We start from the raw sequence: 22,430 nt of genomic DNA on the forward strand, positions 1-22,430 counted from the left end.
CTTTATCAATTATTATTACGAGTGTGAATAATGTCTGTGATCCTTCATAAGCAAAGTGCTTAACTGCATGCCTAAACTCAATGTGTTTTTGAGTAATTTAATCCCTGCCACAGGCAATTTCTTACAAAAATCAGGTAAATCGGGGCCCTAGGGTCTGTACCATGAGATAATAGATCCTCCAGTTCCAAGCTGGCCAAAATGATTGTTGATGAAATGTTAGTTTTGCTATGAGTGATCTCTTCTGTCAAGAACTGATGACTGTTTATTGTCATCATAAATAATGAACAAAAATTAAATGATTTTTCCAAATCTTTCTGAAAAAGATTTGTTTCTTTAACAACTTAAGAAAATAAATTTTTCAAATAAAAATATTTTCTGAGCAAAATGAACAATCAGAATGTAATTTATCACTTTTTATACTGCAAACCTTGTAACAAGTATTTCCATACAGATGTATCTTTTTAGCCAACTGGAAGTTGAAAAGTTGAAACTTGAAAGTTTCTTGAAACATACTTCTCCCCATGAAGTCATCACTTACTTCCTATACTTCTTTTTATTTAATAAGTGTTGAGATTTTTCCAGTGGGCAACTGTTCACTTAAAACACAATCTCTATGTATTTTAGATTAACTTCTTTTAACTTTATGTGACTCAGTCTCACATGAGAAGGTAATTGTTAACACCTATTTTGATTGTGTCATTCTGTAATAAAAAAGATACCTACAAAGCTACTTAAAAATTATACCATCTGATAGAAACCCTTTCCATTCCTCTCTTCCACAAAAGATAATGCATTCAGTTAAAAAGTCAATCTCTGTGAATAATTAATTATTCCTCCAGCTGTCTGATTGACATGTGCCATTACATGACTCTTGGATATTAGAAGAGTCTTAAAAATGAATTTTAACCCTCCTGAAGAACCATCACTTCATCGTACAGAAGACTGAATCATCAGATCAAAGTCTTTTAAAAAGGTTGTCTGGAAATTTCAGAACTTCAGTGATTAACTAGTTCTTGCTGATATTTTTTTCTGTCATTCTTGATAGGTGAACATGAGGACTCCATGATTTTGAATAATCTGCTAAAATAAAATTTAATGACATCAAGCATCTGAAGCTTCTTTTAGTTTCTTGAATCTGCTGAATCTTCTTTGTCCCAAAATAGCATAGAGGTTGGTCACGTGTGCTATATTTGTCATGACCCTTGGAAGAACAAAAGAACATTCTGACTGACAGCTGTTCCAAGAAGTAATGGCTGCAGGTGACCAAGGAGAATACACTAAGAAAAAAATTAGGCAGGAAAAGCAACAGACACACACACATTACCTTAGCAAAAGGAAATTACTTGGCCTCACTTGATGTCGTATGGCTGTGAGTAGGATGGGAAGAGCAGGGCATGCTCTAAAGGGCTGCAAAACATCCAAGTGCAGGAGACATTTGAGAACATTATCTCTTGATTTCATTAGTATAAGCTAATGAATCATTGTGGACACCTAGATATTTTCCACTGCCACTGTGGACAATTTTAGAAATGTTATATACGTAATTGATTTTATAAGTGAATATCTATGTATGAGCTTGTGATTCTTCTGTCAACTCTTGTCTATCCATTTTAATTGCTGTCAAGAACTAGGGCACTATCTTGAGAAAGGGATGTACAATCTCTTCTTGCTGAGTGGTACAACCTACCTGAAAATGCTTCACAAATAGCTGAGACCCCAACTCCACGTGCCCAACTATAGCTCAGCAAGTGACTGGTATGTGCAGGAAAGAAAGAAGCGCAGAAGGACTGTTAATAGCTTTACACTCTAATGGTAACACAGTTGGGGCAGCTGCTACCCAAGTAAAAACAAATAACTATGTTCATATAGGGGGAAGTCAAGAAGACTTGGCTAGGATAATATCACTTACAAGACCATTAGCATTTTATGCTGACTGCCTAAGTCAGAAAGTAATAGAGAAAATAACTGTCCATTTATAGGAAGACCTCCCCACAAGTCTAACATAATGCAGAAAGAATTAAAGATATCTACTTGAATCTGATTATTCCTCAGGAGGAGAATTTGAACAAGAACATGTATTCCTTTAAATAGTATTTTGCTTGCAAAAATGTGCTTTTGGAAATTATTTGTAGAGGTGATTAATTTAAGGCCCCAATTTACAAGATGATCCTATTGTATTTTACTCCTCAGCAAGGCTCTGCCTTCAGCAGAATAGGGAAGATGTGCAGCACATGCTAGTAAAAGAAAATATTAAACTAAACACTAACAACACCAAGCTGATGTTTTTCCCCCTTTATTTATTGAACAGTATTTCCAACCTTACACTGTAAACAATTCTAAAGACCATAACATTTTAACTAAAAGAGTCCTTTTTATTCATGAAAAGTAGGGTGCATTCTTGCTAGGAACTGAGCATTTTTAGTATTAACAATTATTTTTGATATATTGTTCATGAAATTTAGGGTCTTATCTATTAAATATATCAGTCATTTTCCCAACAATTTTTTGTCAGAAAATAATATCATTTTGCAAGATATCATCAAAATTACAAGAGTGTTATCTATTATTTTGTTCCTTATAAAAGGGGGTTTATTCACAGTGAGAGTAAGGGCAGAGTTTTCTTATAACTCATATGTTACTTGATATACAACAATTACTTGAAATGTTAAATAGAAATTAAATTAACACATTTGTTATCTTCTCTGAAAAGGAGAAACTTTCATCCAGAGAGGGAACTGAAGGGCTGAGAATTCTCATTATCATTAAAATTCTACCTAGATTTACTCTTTTTAGGGACAAGCTTGACTTCGCATAGAGCAGCTCCATAACATCTCATTAACTTATTTCATTTCACATCTGTATAATCAATGAATGTACAGATGTTATAATTATAGAATATACCACTAAGCAGATTATTATACAAAAGAAAATAGATAGAATGCTTACCCACATCCTAGGCTCACTACAAAATTCCACAGGAGGTATCTCCAGAAGAGACCCTTTCCCCCAGTAGTCAGCTCTTAAATGGGTCTAGGAGAGGTGGAGCCAGGCTCCGCCCCTTCCGGCAGCACAGGTGAATTGCCTTCACCTGTGCTCCCAGGGCTGACTCATTGCTTGCCTCAGGTGATCAGTCAGAGGTTCAGGCTGTGATTCAGCAGTTCCCATACACCATCATTATAACTTAAAATTTGGAACATCAACAATAACAAGATATTTTGCCCTAACTAGGTATCTTTTGGGGAACCTCTTGTTTAATTTCTTCATTGGCAAGCAATTTAACTACTAATGAAAGACATTTCTTTTGCCCCCTTTGACCTTCAGAAAAACAATCTAAACAATAGGAACTGTAGTTATTCATCAAAACAACAGCAGGAGAAAATCTATGTTTTTAAAGTACAGAAATGGAGATAGTAGCCTGTAGGAGGGAATGAGCTAGGAAGAAAATACATGCTTCCAAGTCACGTCTCACGGGGAGATGTTGCGGCCTGTTGTTGCAAAAGATGCTCCACAGTGGCAGACAGAAAGAATTACAGGCTACACAAGGGGGAAGGAGAAGAACAAAGTGAGATTGAGGTTATGTCTGAACAGAGAAACAGCTTCACCCTGTGTGCATTCTCCAAGCATCCAGCTCCCTGGTCATCCAAATAGGTAATGTGCCATGATTTCTTTCACATCTGTATGTCCAACTTCCCTACCATATTCACTTTACCAGTAGAGTTGGCACTATTGGTCTACAAGATATTTTAAAACCAGGTTGGAGTCACCATGCTTCTGATATTAATTATTCCTGATCCAAGGAAAAAAGACTCCATTTAGCAAAGTGTGTGTATGGGAAACAGCAGAGAACAGGCATAGGAGCAAGAGTGCTGCAGCTCAGCTATTTTAGATGTTTCTGCCTGAAGACATCTTGTGCAACACTACTCGGTATTTTAACCCTGCATATCACAGGTTGAGCTACATTAGCTGTAAGAAGGATTGTAATCAATTATGAAAGCTCAGTTCTCCTGATTAAATCATTTCTCCTTCTTTTTCTTTTTCAACTCTTTCCAACTATTTTTCATACCACATCCAGTGGAAGTTAAATGATTCAGTCAGATATTGAATGAAACCACTGTCTGTTTTCTGCTACACTCTTTATCTGTACTCTTTTCTAGGACTAAATTTTATTACTCCAGTTAGTCAACTGTTTTTTACTCCAGCTGTAATACTGTACCCAGCTGAGCTTTTATCTCAACAGAACATCCAGTCTCATTACACAGGAGAGGTACTGTAGTGTATACAGCTCAGCAGTGCAGACATAGTCTGTAAGTGAGACTACCCTAAAATAACCACTGCAGGAGCAATTCCCAAGGAGCACCTTGCTGTGCTGCTCATTACTTTCTCTTCAGCTATTCTAGTGATAATGTTTGGCAGACATTTTATCTGAAGTCATAGAAATGTAGGACAGCTTCACAAAAGACCTTTCAAGAGATCAAAATATACTTAATTGATCCTGAATGGAAGATGAATAGAAGCCCTTTCCTTCTCTCATTTCAGCTCTAAATAAGACTCCTGCTATTCTCTCTCGTTTCTCCTTCCTAATCACATAAGAGCCTAATTATGTGACAAGCTGTTGTATTCTTGTTTTGCTTGGCAAAATTAAAGCTTTATGGTAAATGAAAAAGCCTCTCTTCCCTTTTCACTTTTCATAGCTACCACTGACCAAAGAAAGAGCTAGCGTCCTTTACCAGAAAGTGCACAAACCCATTTCCATGACAGTGAAGCTGTGGATTGAGGTAATGCTGTGTGCTACCTATGATTTATCTGTCCTGAGTAGCAGGCAGTGACAACACACGTCTGAGCAGTATTTCATCCTTCTGTGGTACTCAGGATCCAGGGCTGTGCCAGATCTGATGAATGACTGACTATGAGACACTCAGCCCCTCTGTGATGTTGTGTGACCAGTGTATCCACAAAGGTCAAGTTGAACAGGCTGTTTTGTGGCACCACATTACCAGACTTCCAAATTTCAGACATGCTGAACCACTGTTTATTTCAAAGTTAGGGCACTAATAGAAACCCTAGTTTTGAAAACTATGAGAATACATGGAGTTTTGCATTTGACTTCTTGGCAAGTTCCATCTTTCCAACACCAATGCAGTATAGTATAAATATATATAAAGAACAGTATATATATAGTGTAAATCTTCCATTTTAAATCATTCTAGTTGTTTTCATTTGGTTTGGGTTGAGTTTTTTTAGAATATCTTACTTGGTAGTAGTATTTCTTTTAATACAGAAAGTTGAGTTATACTACTAATCTCAGTATCAGTTATGTACTGCAGCCCATATATGAAGTACTAAGATTGAGAATGCGTCCCTATCTTCTAGGCAGCTCTATTACTGTTTCTTAGTATAAGTGCAGTTTTGAAAAGCTAGTGGCCCCAGTAACATCTGCAAGTATTGCTTTTGTTCTCATTTCAGCATGGAAGCTGCTTCTCACTTGTGGTTCTGGCATAATTCCAGGTCCTTATCAGTTGATTTAATTGCTGTACATTGCTGAGATCAGCAAGAATTCTTTTGCTTTAGATCCTGCTGACAAATCTGTGTTATTATCACTTTCCATTCAAGTAGTTACAAAATGCATATGCTCCACAAAAGCTCTGTTATAGTGAATAATAATGGAAAAAAAGCAGAAAAATCTTGGGATTTAAACCTACCCAATTTAGACTTAAATTGGACTGGCATAGTAATAATGATAATTGTGTTGGCATCTATCTATGTGCACCAATCTCTAGCAATTAAAGCAGATCAAAGAGAAAAGCTAGAGTAGACCTGCAGTACTGTTCCACCAGTGTGGAAGAAAGTCTACCAGAGCAAGAGCAAAGAAAGCCAGACTGTGTTCCTTTCTCCACTACTCATTTGCTTCAGTGACTTGGGTCAAGTTATGTCTATATCTTAACTTCTCCACGCCTGTAGCATAAAGTGGGTCTATGTGTTCCACTTCTGCTTCCAAGGAGATGGAAACATAGAAATCTAATTATACTACCAACACTGCTTCAGCAAAAGCACAACCTCTGTCCAAATTGAGGAACATGCTCTTATATACAAAAAAATATATACTTTTTACAAGCCTTCCTCCAAGACACCTTCTAATTCCAGAGTTTGACATCACTAAGCTGTGTGAAAAGCTCACTTTATTTCCCTTTCTAAGGGGAATATATCTTAAACATTGAAGACTGAGGGTTATATCTTAAGAATTCTGCTAGCTTCTCCTTCATTTTTTACTTCCCTTTAGTCTCCTTGTACCTTAATATTTTGTTAATCCTCAACATGGCTTTTAAATAAGTGTATGTGAACCTTATTTACTCTTCATAAGTAACGGAACAATGGCCACTGTCTCAATGCCATTATCTTCATTACTATGCCAGTTCAGTCAGAGACTATCAGGAATGCTGACAAGTGTATCTGATCATAAAGCCTTGCCTGTCTGAAAGAAAGAATTGAGAAAGAGGAAACACGGTTTCAGACATAGTTTCTAAAACAGCCTTCTCAGACAAAGTGACGTAAGTATAGCCGGTTTTGCAGAGAGTACAAGAATGCTGCTCCACATTGTAAATGGAGTTTATCATAAGAAAAAGCAACAGAATTGAACTCAGAGGAGCCTAGACAAAAGGGTCACAGCTATACTTGCACGTTTTCCTAATATATTCCCAAAATAAGTATAACTGTTACACATTGTAATTATGTCTATTTCTAGTAAATGTTTCTTCCCCATTGTTGTAAAGAGTTTGTTTGCTATAAAATTCCTTTTTTTCTTTTTTTTTTTTCTTTTTTTTTTTTTTGCCTGAAGCCACTAGTTTTCTTTTTGGAGGATTCTGGTTTGCAACAGAGTTTGAAAACTCAAGTTTGTGTCATGCTCTCATGAGACTACAGGGTAAATAGTAAATATACTTGTGCTATTTGTTCTACCAAATACTACAATTCTTCCAAAAAATGACATGATTCTCAAGAGTCTTCTTACTGCATGTGAGAGTAAAGGATTTTTTCCAGGTACAAAAGTTAATATTTACTTTCCTATTATCAGTTATGTTTTCCAAGCAACAGAGTTAAAGGATATATAGAACTCTCATCCAATAGGACCTGTATGTGAAACAGTAAGAAGAGACAGTGAGACATTGTTCTAGTGATCTCAGATAATGGAAATGCCCTAAATAAATAATGCTGTGCATTTTTATATGTATATATATATATAATAAAAATTAAAATTAAAATGTAAGGATAAAATTTTAAACCATATGCCTTTGTCAGTACCTTGGACACAAAAAAAAAATCAGTCATCCATATGATTATCACAAAGAGATAAATCAAAATCTGCTCTCTGTTTCTCACTTCAGTGCATACTAGCCTTCTGAAGAAACATTTGTTTGTATTAGATTGCCCTATAATCTACGTTCCTGTCACTTTAACATTTATCCTGTGTCTGAATGAGGTGTTTCAGGTACCGCACAAGGTTAGACCATACTCTTTTTTGTTGTTCATAGATCAGCAGCAGAACCAGAAATTTTAGGTAAAGAACTCGCCATACCCAAGACAGCTTTCACAATCACCATGCAAATTGTTGGTGCTGTACACTCACCAGACTTAGGCAAGGACCAGTATAATACTTTAAAGGTTTGCTTTTCTCTCTCATCTTTGATATTCATCTTTTCCTCACCAGGCTTTCCACAGCAAGTACAGTCTAATGAGATCCTGGCTTCAATATTCATGGCATGCAGGTCTTAAAAGGAAAATGTGAGTCACTTGATATCACCAATTACCAGCAGTCTCCAGAGAGATAGAGCTGATTGTCACTCAGAGCTATCTCAGGGATCTCTACCATACACAGGGTAAAGTTATGAATGCATGAGGGGAGAGAATAACAGTAATGTTCAATATCTATTATTCTATGATTCTATCATCTTCTGGTAGCCTACACAAAACTATACACGTATGTATATAAATAGCAGCCTAAAGAATACAAACCACCATTAGCCTTACTGGTCCAGAAAAATAACTGCTGATCATAGAAACTTGGCAATGATCATTTTGCATGTAGTGTCAAAGTGTCAAAGTTATGTATACTAACTCAAAATAGAAAGGCAAATAGCATGCAAAAATATGTGTATTAAGAGATACTACATGTAAAACCCATAATAACACTAAAAAAAATTCTGCTTGTTTAGAGACATTCTCAAATGTGACCAGCAGACAAACAAGTGTTTTCAGAGATATTTCTGCCTGAATGGCATTCCCAGATGTGACCAATTAGCATAGAAATTTTTAGCTCTGGGAAAAAATATTTTTTCCCTTTGTTTTAATATTTCGAACCTAACATTCGTTAAACAATTCTAACAAAGATCTAAAGTCTTCATGTTTTGATAAGTAAAGAAAAACCAGAGAACAGATGGCTACCACCACCACTCATAACCTGACACTGCTTGATATGCCAGGCTTTCAGCAGGCCATTCGGCTTAGATTCATGCAAAATTCCTATTCAGCAGTCATCATCATCTCTACTCCAATTGAACAATAACAGTGAGATTATTTGTTTTGTTCTTGTATTGGGACAGCTACTGAAGCAGCCTCATCCTTCTGTTAAAATGTATTCTGTTAGAGAAACCTATTAGAGAGGATGGAAACAAAGTAAGATGCTTCTGAAGTGTTTCTTTATTCTTCTCTGACTGAGCAAGACTTCACCATTAATATTTCAGAGCACCACACTTAAGACTAGAGTTCTTCAGTCCTGATTAACAACAAGGTCGCTCTGTTGCATAAAATGTATTGTTATTTGAGAAACTACATGGTCCTTGTAATCAAAAGACAATAGTGTATTAAGAACAAGTATTTGCATTTTTACTGACAAAAATCAATAATCACACCAAAGAAAAAGGCATAAGTCTTAATGATAAAACATGGTTTAGTTTGCCAGTAAAATTTCTTCTTAATCTCTAACATTGTGAAGCTAAGATACCCTGAATCATAACCAAGCTTCGTTATGACACTTCAACTTTGGCCTTTAATAAATTTATAAATGTTTGTGTCATTTATATCCTCTCACTGTGATTTTCCATGATGAGATACTTGCCCTTTACCTAGATATCAACATAGATACCAGCTGCCAGATTTCAGCATTTCTAATGTGAGGCTAAAGCAGCAACAAGACAATATCTAAATCTGCAGGCAGACTGGCAATCTGTATATATTATATAGCTTACATGTTTTTTCTTAGTAGCTTTAAAGATAGCCAAAGTATCATTGATTTGTTGTACACACCCCCAAAAAAGACTAAAAATAGTCAGCTTACCTAACCATGCCTCAAATCAATTACTGGCATCCTTTCAGGCTGCATTTAATTATGCTTTCCTGAGATATCAAATGGAAAAAGACACACTGCATCACACTTATTGAAGGGCAGGTTCTTAGCATCACTGAGACTGGTTCAGTCCCCAGCACTGGACACTTCTTTTTTCTAACAGAGGATGCCCAAGTAAGGTTGTTTTTGATCTCCAGCTCTGAAAGACAACCTGAACCATGAAAGATATCTTATGAATCTTTGGTCCTCACTCTGCAGAGAGAACAAGTAGGATTCCTTCAGAGAAGCCATCTGGCTCTTCTGCTATTTGCCTTGATGCTTATAGTTCTGAAATTCTCCCTGATCAAATTTCATGATTTCTTTCTAGCAAAGCAACTATTTTAAGCATTCAGATATCTCTTCCTGTAAGGTTATGAGACCATTTTTTGGCTTTGAAGAGTTAGAAGGATTATTTAAAATGTTTGAACAGTGTCAACAAATCAGAGTTCATTAATTTATTTATTACTTATGTATAAATGAAGAGGGGGAACATCTCTATGTAGTACTTGGATAATTCTGGAACACTTTTACTGGAACAACTGATACCACTAAAATAACTAATTTTTCCACCCTTGCTCACAATGAATGATTTCTGCTTTGGGTGAGATAAAGGTGAGGAGGAACAGCAGACTGTAGCTTTTCATGTATATATTTACCAGTGAATTTAAGCTGTAAAGAGTTTGGATATGATATTTTATTTTTAAATCATCAAAGATTTCTATGGAAGCTGTGGAGCAGAACTCATTTGTCTTTCTTAACGCATATGCTTCTTTGCTTTGGGGTATTTGAAGTTAGATCAGCACCAAAAATAAAAATAAAAAATAAAGAAAAGAAAATCAGCTTTCCCTTACTTGTTTAATATTCAACCTCAATTGAACTTCCCATCCTTCATGACTTAATTTTATCTAGTCTTCCATCTTACTGTGTTATCAACAAAATTCAGTCAGTACAGCTAATCTGTTAGAAAAAATAAGCTCTGCCTTCATTTGTGTAGACATTGTACAAAACTCCTCACAATAGCACATTCATGTAAAATTGAAGACATAGTCAAAGGGGAAGAAGAAGAACACCAATTATTATTTGGTAACTACTAAGCGTCAGTAGCTCTGCTGGTATAAGTTCATTAAAAGCATTTTGTAGTCTACTCTCCCTCTTTTGAAATGTCTTGTTTAGAGAAGAGAAGAAAAATCTACTATTCAAGAATTTGAAATACCAAGGAAAATAATGAGCTGCACATAGCCTAGTGCAGGAAAACAACTAAGAATTAAACAAAAATACAAAGTAAAAATAAATAAGCATCAGTTTCTGATGTTCTAAGTCTTATTCAAACCACGAGATTTCACAGGCATAGAAATACTCAGTGTATTTACTCAGGCAAGTAAATTATACCAGGCTTCTGTGAGATTCAGAAGAATAGCAATTTTAATTTTTCCAGTCAGACTGAATTAAAATTTTTCCAGTCAACAGAAGGCAGAATGTGCCAAACTTCCCATCATTTCTGGAGTATTTTAATGTTAAAGTAGCTCATTAAGTTGTTGGAATTCCACCATTTTCCAAAATGTGGAACATAGGGACTTCTAAACCTGGTCTTGCAAATATGATGATATTTATGCTACACAAGGAATAGGTAGCAATGTTAACTTAATGAAGGTCTATCTATTAATTTCTTACAAAATGATATGAGGAATGAAAAAAGTGTCTTGCCAGAAAGGACGAAAATGCCATCGAACAAAGCCCAAATAAAGAACAGTTCCTAAAGGGAACCAAGGAGAGAAGAAACAAGCAGCACTTACGCGCTTTGTAAAGAGACTTTCCACTTTGTGAAGTGGTCTGTATTTTCCTGTGATGAGCTCAAGAAAGGCAAACAAGTGTATTACAGCTTTTCCAGGGAAGTTCCTTTAGCTGAGTAGCTGCTGCAAAAAGCAATGGGGACATGTTCTTCTCCTAGGCCTGGGAGCTTCTTTGCAACCTGAATATTGCAACTGAACTTGAAAAATTAATGGCTAAGAATGTCAGAGCAAGGGAGGAAATTTGCAAATGAGCTTAAAACACGACATTTGAGCAAGCATCAAGAGTGCAGAAATGCCTTCAGTGACTCCGCACAGGCCAGCGTAACTACAGGAGATGCCAGGCAAGAGTCTGTGCCTTCAGATCTTCAGCAGTAAATCAAAGGTACGAGCTTCTGTTTTACAGTTTGTAACTCATCAAGATGGATGACCGCACACATGTTTTATCACTCTTTTTACAATGTACCAATTAATAGAAAATATGAATGAGCAAGAAAAATTAATCTGTGTTTCTTAATAGAATTGTATCAGGGCCATTTTGGCCTGGTGGTGCCCTCAGAGCCTGAAAGAAAGCAACCAAGCAAGACAGTAACCTGCCTTCTCCTTCCTGTAGCTTCTTGCTTATATAACTGACCTTCTTGTTGCATTTTTTTTTTCTTTCCTTTTTTTGTTACTATTCTGGTGTTTCAGGAGTTTTAGATAGGACTTTCATTCTCATAGGAATAGGTAATGTTAAATGCATATTCTGCCCTACAAAGCATGTATTATTGTCTTTGAGAGCACAGTCTACTTCGATGTGGAAATGTTACTTCATTTGACTAGCACTGAATGAAAATCACCTGGGTGAAAGCTAGGACTAATATTTTGCAATTATAAAGTAGAACAGTATTACTGTTCCACTAAAAGGTTTGGGGGATATTTAGAAGAAAAAAAACAAAAAAGAAGCCAAAAGACTCTATTTGGGTGAAATCACTTAAATGAAAAAGAAATAGAAAATGTGAAATTGTCTCAGTTTAGATGTTATTATTCCAAATTTGCAGGTATGTGCAAATTGGCTATAACACTGATCTTCAGTTGAAAGAGATTCTTTTTTTTTTTTTAATTTAAATAAGCAAAAATAAGAAGAGGCACTGGATACTCAGAGAAACTTACATTAAAGGTGCATGGCATGCACTTTCTGTACAAGCTGGAGTGAAAGACTGCTCATTCACAATTCACTTAGTCTAGTGAAGGTGATGATCATTCCCTTTCAGAGGATAATGTAAGGAAACAGATTTTAGGAGATAAAAAGCACTTATGTCTTCTGACTATATGTTCTCTTTTTCTTATCGCTGGAGATGGATTAAAGTGATTTCAAACATCAAACCATAGATGGAATAAGAATAATTTGGGAAACTGAGCAAAGCATTCTCTAATAACAAACAGAAGCAGAGAAGTCAATCCATGAAGGGACATAGGCACTTTTACCTTCCCATCTGCTGTTTAGATTTTAAACGGCATTTGCATTTTAAAACAGAAGTGTTAGCACTGTACTACATGTCCACCTAACCTTTATGGAAATGCAGGTACATTCAGTGAAATGAGACTGGTTGTTTTCCCTTCCCAGACGAAAGTTCACCCTATCTGTCTGAAGCATCATTCTAATTATTCCCTGTAATACAAGAAAATTGTATTTCCTTACACGAAGTAAAACATTCCTAACAAGGAAAAACAAGACAGAAGTAGCTCTGTGTAGCCAAGTGCACAGAATGCTTTAGGATATATATAACATTGGGCTGAACTTCTTTACACAGGGGTAGAGTCCATAGACACTCTTTGAACATTCTAAGTTTGAGTTTGATCATTTAGAAGCTAACAGGAGTATGACATCTTTCTCTGTAAAAATAAAGGAAGAAAGAAGCATTTAAACATCTGGCATGCGATTCACCTCACCAAACATTAGACTATAAGGCTAGGAGATACATCTATAGCATTTGTTCATTTTCATGAGACTTAAAATATATTCTAGATTTGCTTTCTATTTGTTGTGTCTGCATTGGCTCCAAAGCATTCAAAAGCACTATTTAGATGTAGTCCTCTATGTGTGTTGGGTGTCTGTATTTACTCAGAGGAGCTTTACCTGTACTTACACAAAATCATAATGCACTGTTTCTGATTACTTTCTTTAGTGCATACAAAGACGTAGTAAATGCTACAGGGTTAAAGACAGACCTCTCCATGCAATATTTTCTACCCTTAACATCCCTGGTTTTGTTCAACAATCTGATTTTGATGAATTTCCTGTACATCCATCTTCCTGTGCGCTGATTATAGCTGACCTGCACAAATGTTTTAGCTGGAAAGAGAAGTATGCTTCTACAGGAGCAATCTCAGCCACCCTATTTACTGTGTTTTTCTCATCATATATGGAGTACATGGTTTGCTTTTGAATAAAATTAAACAGGAGGAAAATAGCTCACATAGCATGTTCTAGACACAATCAGTCATTTAGACCACAGGACCAGAACAGAAAAAAATAATCTAAAATTAAAAAATGTATATCTAATACCTGTAATTGGAGTAGGCATCAGATTATCAGCATCAATTGTTTTTCTCTAATAATCTATCCTTATGCCATCTACTGTAGATATATCTTCCAGATACCTGACTCCAGATAATGGATATCATCTTCCTGTAAAGACCTTTTGTATGGATTTTGATTCAGTTGCTAATCCTCTCTCTCTGTCTGTCTGTCTCTCTCTCTCTGGAGAAAAAGCTCTTATTTTCCATCAACTCCTCCTAAGTGACAGACACTTTGGCTCATCCTCAGAGGCTTCTCAGGAAGTTTAGGTAGAGCAGCACCTAGGCCAACAGCTTGCAAAGATGCTATGTAGCCAGCTCCATCCCCAGCTGCCTTTCAACAACCAGGCTCTCCTTCACAGCTGCCATGACACCAGATAGCTTTAGATTGCCGCTTCTCACTGACTGCACACCTCATCACCCTCCCAGCACATGTTCAAGAACAGTCAAGACACAAACTCCTGTTCTATGTAGAGGTAGTTCTAAAAATGTATTTCTGAGAGTAAATAGGGACTGGTTCCTCAGAGCTTGGTGAGTGGTGCAAGCCACTGCAGTTGTTCAATTTCAGAGTTCATCTCTGGTACATCCATGCTCAGGACAAGATTAGTTCTGAATAGGCTTGTGCTGGTAGTAAAAGCCATCCTGCAGCTCAGCTGAGGTTAATGTCATCCTCTTTTAGGTCATGCACAGACACATGCTACACGGACTGTGCAGGATATACAGGATGCCAAACTCAGAGAGCATTCAAAAGAGCTCATGCTGAAAACTGACAGAGTTGGCTCCTGAGGAAGAGCAACTGCAAACTGCAGGAGAAGAAATTCACCCGTATGGGACTGTACCTCAGGACTTAATGCCCTCACATCTCTGTCACTTTTTTTCCCCCTAGAACTTTGAAATAAATACCTTTAAAATATTTGCAATAATGATATAAATACATATTTTTTGGTATGACATCCGAATGAAGAGAACAAAAAGGCTTTAGCATTTAAATGGGGAATCTTATAGGCAGACGCTTGCAGATAATCACTGTCATCAGTTACACACTGATTTCAGATTTTCAGAGTTATTCCTACATGTATCTCTGTCTAATGAGCTTTAGTTTCTTTCAGGCTAATCACAACTGGACTGTGAGGAACAAAATCAGTCCACTGCAAGGATGAGTTAACCAAAACAATTAAAAAGTACTGGAGTTCTGTATAATTTATTCTCTATATGTAATTACTGAGGATGAGTTTAGTTATCAATTTCATATTTACTAAACTATGAGGACACCAGTCAGAAAACTGGATTTTAGAGAACAGCTCTTCCCTGTCTTGTCATGTTTTATTTGTCTTTCTTCTTTTCTTTAATTTTTACCAGAATTATAAAATACTGCTTTTCTTATTAGTCAAAATGTCTGGTCATTCATCTTGCTGTTGTTCCTCTAATTTTCTTTTGAGAAAAATGGTTTTGGTGCAGCTCCTATTTCTGACTCAATCCTCACTTAACATAGCTGACGTGAACCATATTATGTAGCAACCCAATTTAGACCTTCAGGCTAGTCATACCTTCTGTCCCATATTTACTTCTACTTCACAAACTTATAAAAATATCTCTGTCACTGACTTTGTAATGTTTCCAAGAACATAACCAACTTTCTCTAGTCTATTAATATGAATGTAGAATTGGCCATTTCTTCCATTGTGGTCTTTTAAAAATTAACAATGATTTCAGTGCTTAATTCCTTGCTTTCAGCTTCACTTATTTTAGCCTCAGTCATTGCAATGAAAACAACCATAGAGTGCATAAGCATTGGTTAGCTATATTTCAATGAATGCATGGAAATTAATATTTTAGTGTTTTCAATCACTCTTTTGCAGTCTTTCACATAATTCAAAGCTGGAATGCATACCTATATATTGTTGTATGGCTGTAGGCCAATGTCTTACACTGTGTTTCCTGACTGTGACCCATAAGGAACAAATCTCAGTTTACCACAAGTCCTAGGTAGAAAGAGAAACAGTTTCCCCCCACATTGCAAGACAACAGCACAATTGGTAAGCATTGCTGGAGAGCCCCAGAGTGAAGCACATCCTTCTCTTGGCAAACAATTAATTCACATCTAAACAGATGTGCTGTGGAAACATCTGAGACAGATACAGCTTCCTTGCAGCACTGTGGGCAGAAGGCCCAGAGAAGGAAGCTCTACATCACAAAATCTGTAGCATCTTTGTTCACTGTGCTAGGGAGAGCATTTTCTCATTCCTTTAGTACGCTACTGGAGTGCATGCTGAGCCACTGCTGATGGGCTAATCACACACATTAATTAGCAACCCTATGTCACGCTTTCCATTTGTATGAACAAATTCATTTTGCAACTCCAATTCTGCCAGCACTTTTGAATGCTGCTTTCAGCCACACTGTGGCCATAAAAGGCTGGGCAAAGTGACTAACACGCATATAATCTGAAAGGTGGCTTTGTAATCTATTGCTATGAGAGCTGCTGCAAATCTGTGGTGTGGTTCAATTAGTCCCTTCCTGATTTGGAGAATGCTTGGTTTTAAAATCAGCATGGTTTTGGTTTGCCCATAAATGTACCAAGTGAAAAAGGCAGTAGTTAGTGATTTCTGAAGTGATGCAGAGTAGAGTGAGATTTTCCCCTAGTTCTGCTGCCAATATCAACAGCTTCTGTCATGGTCTGATAATCATTTCTTCCCTCTACTTGTAAGGATTTTACTGCCTATCTTTTTCTCTCAGGTGTTTGAATGTTCATTTGTACTATTTCCCTTTATGTGCCTTTTATCCAGACATCAAAAGTTTTACTAAAAATTAAAATTTGTCTTTCTATTTTGAGTCTGTTGGAGTGTATCATTTAATTTTCTATTAATTAATGTAGAGAAAAGGAGATAGATCATGTTTAACTGGATATATCAAAATCATTCTAGTACCCAGGTTTCTCTCCTTTGTGTTTAACATCTCTATATCTGAAATTATTAGTTGCTATTCTAAATTTTTGCCAGCACTCTAAATGCACCATACACACTAGGGAGAACAATTCCAATGATTAGGGAAACTGAAGCACAAAAAAAAAAAAAAAAAACATTCAGGCAGTGCAGCTGCAGAGACAAGGTCATGGAGACAGAGTGATATTCTCCTTTCACTGAAAGGAATAGTGAACCTGTTGCAACTTTCTGCTTCTTTTCTTGGTAGTTTGTATATACACTTCTTTCTACGTTTTCATCTGTCTGCTACAGATGAAACATCAAGTAGTATGTTTAAACTTTGATTTAAACAGTTTTTAAATATTAGTACATGACATTTACAATAAAAATATTCAAACACATATAAGGTTGTAATAGGCAAAAAAAAAAAAAAAAAAGCAATACCCTTATGGCTTCAGAATTCATTTATTGTTCACTTCTCAACATAATCAATTTCAATAAGATGGCACCTTTATGAATTGAATGTATGTATGATAGCACTGATAGTATTTAAAAACCAACCAAACCAAATTATTCTTGGAAAAAAAGAAACAGTGAAATACAAATTATGTGAAAGTATCGTATAAAATTCTTGAGAAAAGTTAAAAGGTAGGAAATAGGTTTAAGTACAAGAACACAAAACTGCTCCAATTCAGATGCTGAAAGCATGTAATGGAGGAAAAAACTATACAAGGGAGTAGACAAAGATAAATGAATCAGTAAGATAAAATTCAAGATCACAGCTAAAATAAAGTCACTTTTTTACTTTGTTTGACTACGTTCACCTATGACACTGTATATCTATGTACTGTCTTCCGTACAGAGGCTTCCTCTCTAAGCCACTACTTCTCCAAGTGGCTGAGACCAGCCAGCTCTGTTCAGCTGGAATCATAGAATCATAGAATGGCTTGGGTTGGAATGGACCTCAAGGATCATCAAGTTCCAGCCCCACTACCACAGGCAAGGACACCAACTGTGCTGTCTAGTGTTTCCAAAGTCAGCTCCAGGGTAGCAGCTGCTAGGGTTTAGTCATTGTTCTGTGACTGGAAGCAAAGCTAACGAGACCACAGGACAGAGCAAAAACCTCATGTACAATATAATACTCTAGCTGGAGGAACCACTATCACTCTGGTGTATCCATTATATTCACAAATATTCTTAAAAATGGTATAATACAATTATCAGAACTATGTTTAGTCTATTGGAGATAGAAGGATTACACCACGGTTTATTCATATCCATGCATATGTGTGTGGACATAGATGTACATCATACAGGAAATACACATTATACATATTCAGGAAAGAAGGTGACAGACTCTCTATCAGGGTCTCTTACAGTGAGATGAGGCACTGGAACAGGTTGCCTAGGGATGTGATTGATGCCACATCTCTGGAGACTTTCAAGGTGAGGCTGGATAAGGCTTCAGACAACTTGATCTAGCTGTGGTATTCCTGTTCATTGCAGGGGAGTTGGACTAGATGGCTGTTAGAGGTCTCTTCCAACTCTAAGGATTCTATGATTCTCTGATTATTCTCTGTTCCTATGATTGCCTGAGCAATAACTTCCCTTTTTTGAAGCACAATGTATGTAAATATTATGTAAATGCTTATAAATGTTAATAAATGTGGCTGACCAAGAAGATAATTAGGTACAGGAGTTCATTTAAGATCTAGAATTACATTAATAGTATAGTTAATCTGACATATCTGGGTCCCTTGTCAGCCAGGAGTCCTATGTCCTGTGACTTCTGTACTGCAGAATCAAAGGCCCATTTACTCACAGATATAATAGGTGGCTTGTGTTTCTCCAAGGAAAAGCAGGAGGAAAGTCATCATGATCAGGAAAAAAAAAACAGCATGAAGAATGCTCCTTTGTAATACATTTACCTTTTTCATGTCAGGTAAACTACTTTGGTTTTGTCTGATACCATCTTCTGACCATCAAGATTTACAATCCATTAATAAGATTTGAAATTTTCCAAATTTAATGATAAAATGCTTAGGGATGTTATATTTAATTCTCTTGTTCTGCTGACAGAACAAGACAGAAATCACTTTGCCAGTTCCTTCACTGTTTCAGAGTAAGATAGTTGGTGGGATGAAGCTTATTAGACAAAACTGAGCAATGCAGCTTACAAGTTCAAATACATTCAGCAGCATAGTATGGAAAAATACCTACAGATGATTCTGTCTTTCCTGATGCTGACTTATCTAGACACAAGAGCTGGAAGTATGCCTTAAATATGGAGAGGAAAATACACAAACTACTCTACAAATAAGATAAGATAATAAGTTAAGCCAAGTCAGGGCTTACGTAGAAACAGGCATTACCAAAATATTGATAGCAGCCATGCTTTAAAAAGAATAGTCTTCCTTTTTTTTTTTTTTTTTTTTTTTTGCCTATTTCTATCTTATTCCCCTGGAATGGGAACAATTAACTATTTGATATAGGGAAAAAAAATAAATGCATAGAGTTGGAATTTTATTCAGAAAACAGAAAATAAAATAACTATTTTAAGTTTCTTGCTTTATGTGGTAAGTATGAAAAATATGCTGTAGTTTTTCAGCCCAACACTAAATGTAGTTTGGTACCCCATACATACTTGTCCCTTCTCATAAACTATTGCTTTTACAGTGATCATATTTTAAAAGCCACAGCTACACCTCCCATACTTACCTACAAAAGGGAATTGGAATATATTTTACTCTTTTCTGACCTTCAGCTTCCTGTCCATAGCTAAGGATTTCCCATCAACAAAAAGGGTTATGGACTGAACCATATAATGCTTCTATTAGGTAAATATAATATGAAGGTATTATGAAGTATTGGAGGAGGAGGTTTGTGTTTGTGTGTGTACTGCCTGGATTTTCTCTTTTTTGGGGGGGCTGTAGAATCACAGCAGTGATATACAGACAAGTGACAGCCTGAGGAATGTTCTGAGTGTCTGACCAAAAGCCTGGGGCAAAGATCTTCACCTTACACCCAGAGAGGGATAAAGAATTCATCTGTATATAGGCTCATGGACATCCACTGGCATGTTTATGGAGACAAGTAAACCTGTTTTTTGTGTAAGCCTGGCTGCTGGCTATTTTCCACCTTCTGAGCAAAGGGGTCAGAGTGAGATGTTCTTGAGTTTTTAACCCTCATACTATTTGTGCTGTTTCACAATTCTCCCTTCTTTTGTGAAATGCACAACATAAAATTTCCACATTAAGGCTTCCTAGACAGAGGAAAAACAGTACAAACCTTAAAGATTTTAAAATCAGGAGGAAAAGAAACAGCCTTCCTCCCCTTAAGATGTTCAGCTTTTCAGTCAGACTCATCTGAGGTGCCTGAATATGATACCTGAATGTGAGAATGGCAGGACAGATCTTTACCCATGTCTGGCTATGTGATCCCTTAGACCTCTTCAGAAACCGGGGATTATAAAAATTAGCAAGAGCAATAAGGCTCACAGAGAAATGGTTAAAATTATCTTTGAGGAGCAGAAGGAAGAGAATTTTAGGAGTACCAGCGTTCAGTTCACCATACAACCAAACGGTCTGACTAGTTGGGAAAGCAAAGCTCTTAGTACTTTTCAACTGAGGCTCAGCATGGATATGGGGGCAGCAGGAGGAGCAAACAGCCTGAAGTAGGCAAGAGCAACAGAGACAACCTACTGATTGCTCTTTCCCTGAAACTGAGGGAGGAAGGCAGCCAACTGCAGACTTTTTGTCTCAAGCAAAATCAGCTTTTTGTCTCAACCTCCCAACCCCAAGGAGCTGAGGAAAAGGATAGATGATGGGAGGAGGTAACACACACCCTTCTTAGGAGAGAAGAGGGACAGAAAGAATAAAAATCCAACACAGCTTTGCTTTCTCTCCATTTCTATTTATCTAATGAAAGACCCCTGCTGCTTCCTCTTCCCTTGCTGTCCACTTTGCTCTTGTAATCCCACTTGCAAAAGTGGTGGATATGGCAAAGGTTGGAAATAGCAAAGAAGTTCTGCTGGTCTCAGCTACAACCTGGCACTCTGAATTTCAAAAAATCAGTCAGTACAGTTCCCCATATAAGTGTACTCCAGTTCTCATAGAAGATTATTTGGACTGAACACCATTTTTGCAATTCACTTGCATCCTAGGAAAACCTATTCTGCCAGACAAGAGAGCAACAAATAACACAGTATTCTAGCTAATGTTAGCAAAATTGTCTGGGAATGATTTATGTTTCGTAGATTAACACCATAATAAACAGGAAGATAAGTATTAATATAATTTGCTGACCTTGTGTTTACTCAAACCAGGAGAAATCTCTGTGCTTGCTATTTTGAGAGTGCACACTTTGTTCAGTTAATTAAACTTCTGTTGAGCAAGAAATAAGGACAAAACTGTGATCTTATGGATGATTCGCCCTGAAGTATTCTGTGCAAACAGCCTGTTGTGGTTCAGCCAGAAAAGCTGTGTAACGTCTGCCTTCATTTCCTCAGGAGCCTTCCTGCAGTCTGACTTAGCTGTACCCTGCTCTTGCAGCTTCTGGCAGCACCAGGAGGTGCTCAGCACCACTGCAGCTCTGCTGGTCCTGCAGAGTGAAATGCTCTGAGAAGTGGAAGTTTTGTTCCCTGCATTCTGCCATCCAGGCACCGAGCTTTCATGTCCAAAACTATTGGTGCCAAGGGGTGATAGACAGAGCAGTGACGGCAACAATTTATGCTTTTTGGTCTGCAGCCTAAATCTTGCAAATCAGTGCATCATGGCAGTCCTCCAGTGATTGATTTCTCTCTTGGGTTAAGGTAAATAAGTTCTGTAACTTTTAGACTAACAGTCTAATGAAATACTGTTTAGCTCATCATAACTTATTACTTTGCTTTTCACATACATAATTTTCAAATGCTAATTCATGCCTGATCCACTGATTCAACACTGGGAAATCTCTCCAGATTAGTTTGACTTCTCTGTATTCAGGTTAAATAAGGGGTATGTCAAAATGAAATGTTACAATGGGGGAGAAACAGCAGCTGGTACTGATTAACCATTAATCATTAGAGAGGGACCTGGGTACTCCAGCTCAGCAAATGGTTTCTTTTTTTCCAGCTGCCTGTGAGATCTGACTGGGAGCTGGAATTTGGGGAAGTTTCTCCATCTCCTGGGGGATGAAAGCTGTGGAGTGATGCCATGGGCAAGGAAGGCCTGCAGCTGGGGCTGGGGCTGGGGCTGGGGCTGGAGCTGGAGCCTGATGGGTGCCAGTCTGGATTTGGACCCAGATCAGCACAAGGTGGCAGCATTTTAGCACACTTGTGCTGAGCCTGATCGGGATGTGACTTGGGAACTCCAAACTCTCTGGCTGTTTTGGATAAAAGAAGCATATAGAAGATGTGAGCCTGAGCAAACAGAAAGGAGTTATAAATCGTGGTCCCTACTTAGCGGACCTGCACAATGTAAGGGGTGACTATGGAACGTGCTGAACTGTTACATGAGAACACTTGAAGCAAAATCCAGCAACTTGTCTGATAAACTATTATCAGTAGTTAAAACCATGTCATTATTAAAAATCATGCATTGTTTTCTATAGCAGCTTTTCTATTTACAAATAGTTCCAACCACTGATTACTACTGTACGTTTCACCATCAGATTGAAAAGCTTTTTATGATGCCTCATAGATGCTTTTATGGGGTTAAAGTCATAATTCATCTTTTAAAGTGAATGAAGCAGGCTGAACCCTTTAAATACATAAGAAAATAAAAATTCTACATTTTCAGCAGCTTTCTTCTG

At 37.0% G+C, this 22,430-nt stretch overlaps 1 long non-coding RNA gene across 1 annotated transcript; it reads right to left on the reverse strand.

The window, feature by feature from the left end:
• Positions 1 to 566: 566 nt before the first annotated feature.
• On the reverse strand, positions 567 to 2,986 carry LOC149919515 (uncharacterized). The gene is made up of 4 exons (XR_016463624.1): positions 2,947 to 2,986; positions 1,688 to 1,752; positions 1,325 to 1,407; positions 567 to 1,077 (listed from the first exon to the last, which is right to left on the reverse strand). It is a non-coding gene; the product is annotated as an uncharacterized LOC149919515 (long non-coding RNA).
• Between the last annotated feature and the right edge of the window lie 19,444 nt (positions 2,987 to 22,430).

The sequence above is a fragment of the Phasianus colchicus genome, chromosome 1 (assembly GCF_987193195.1).
Source record: "Phasianus colchicus chromosome 1, bPhaCol1.hap1.1, whole genome shotgun sequence".
Classification (NCBI taxonomy): domain Eukaryota; kingdom Metazoa; phylum Chordata; class Aves; order Galliformes; family Phasianidae; genus Phasianus; species Phasianus colchicus.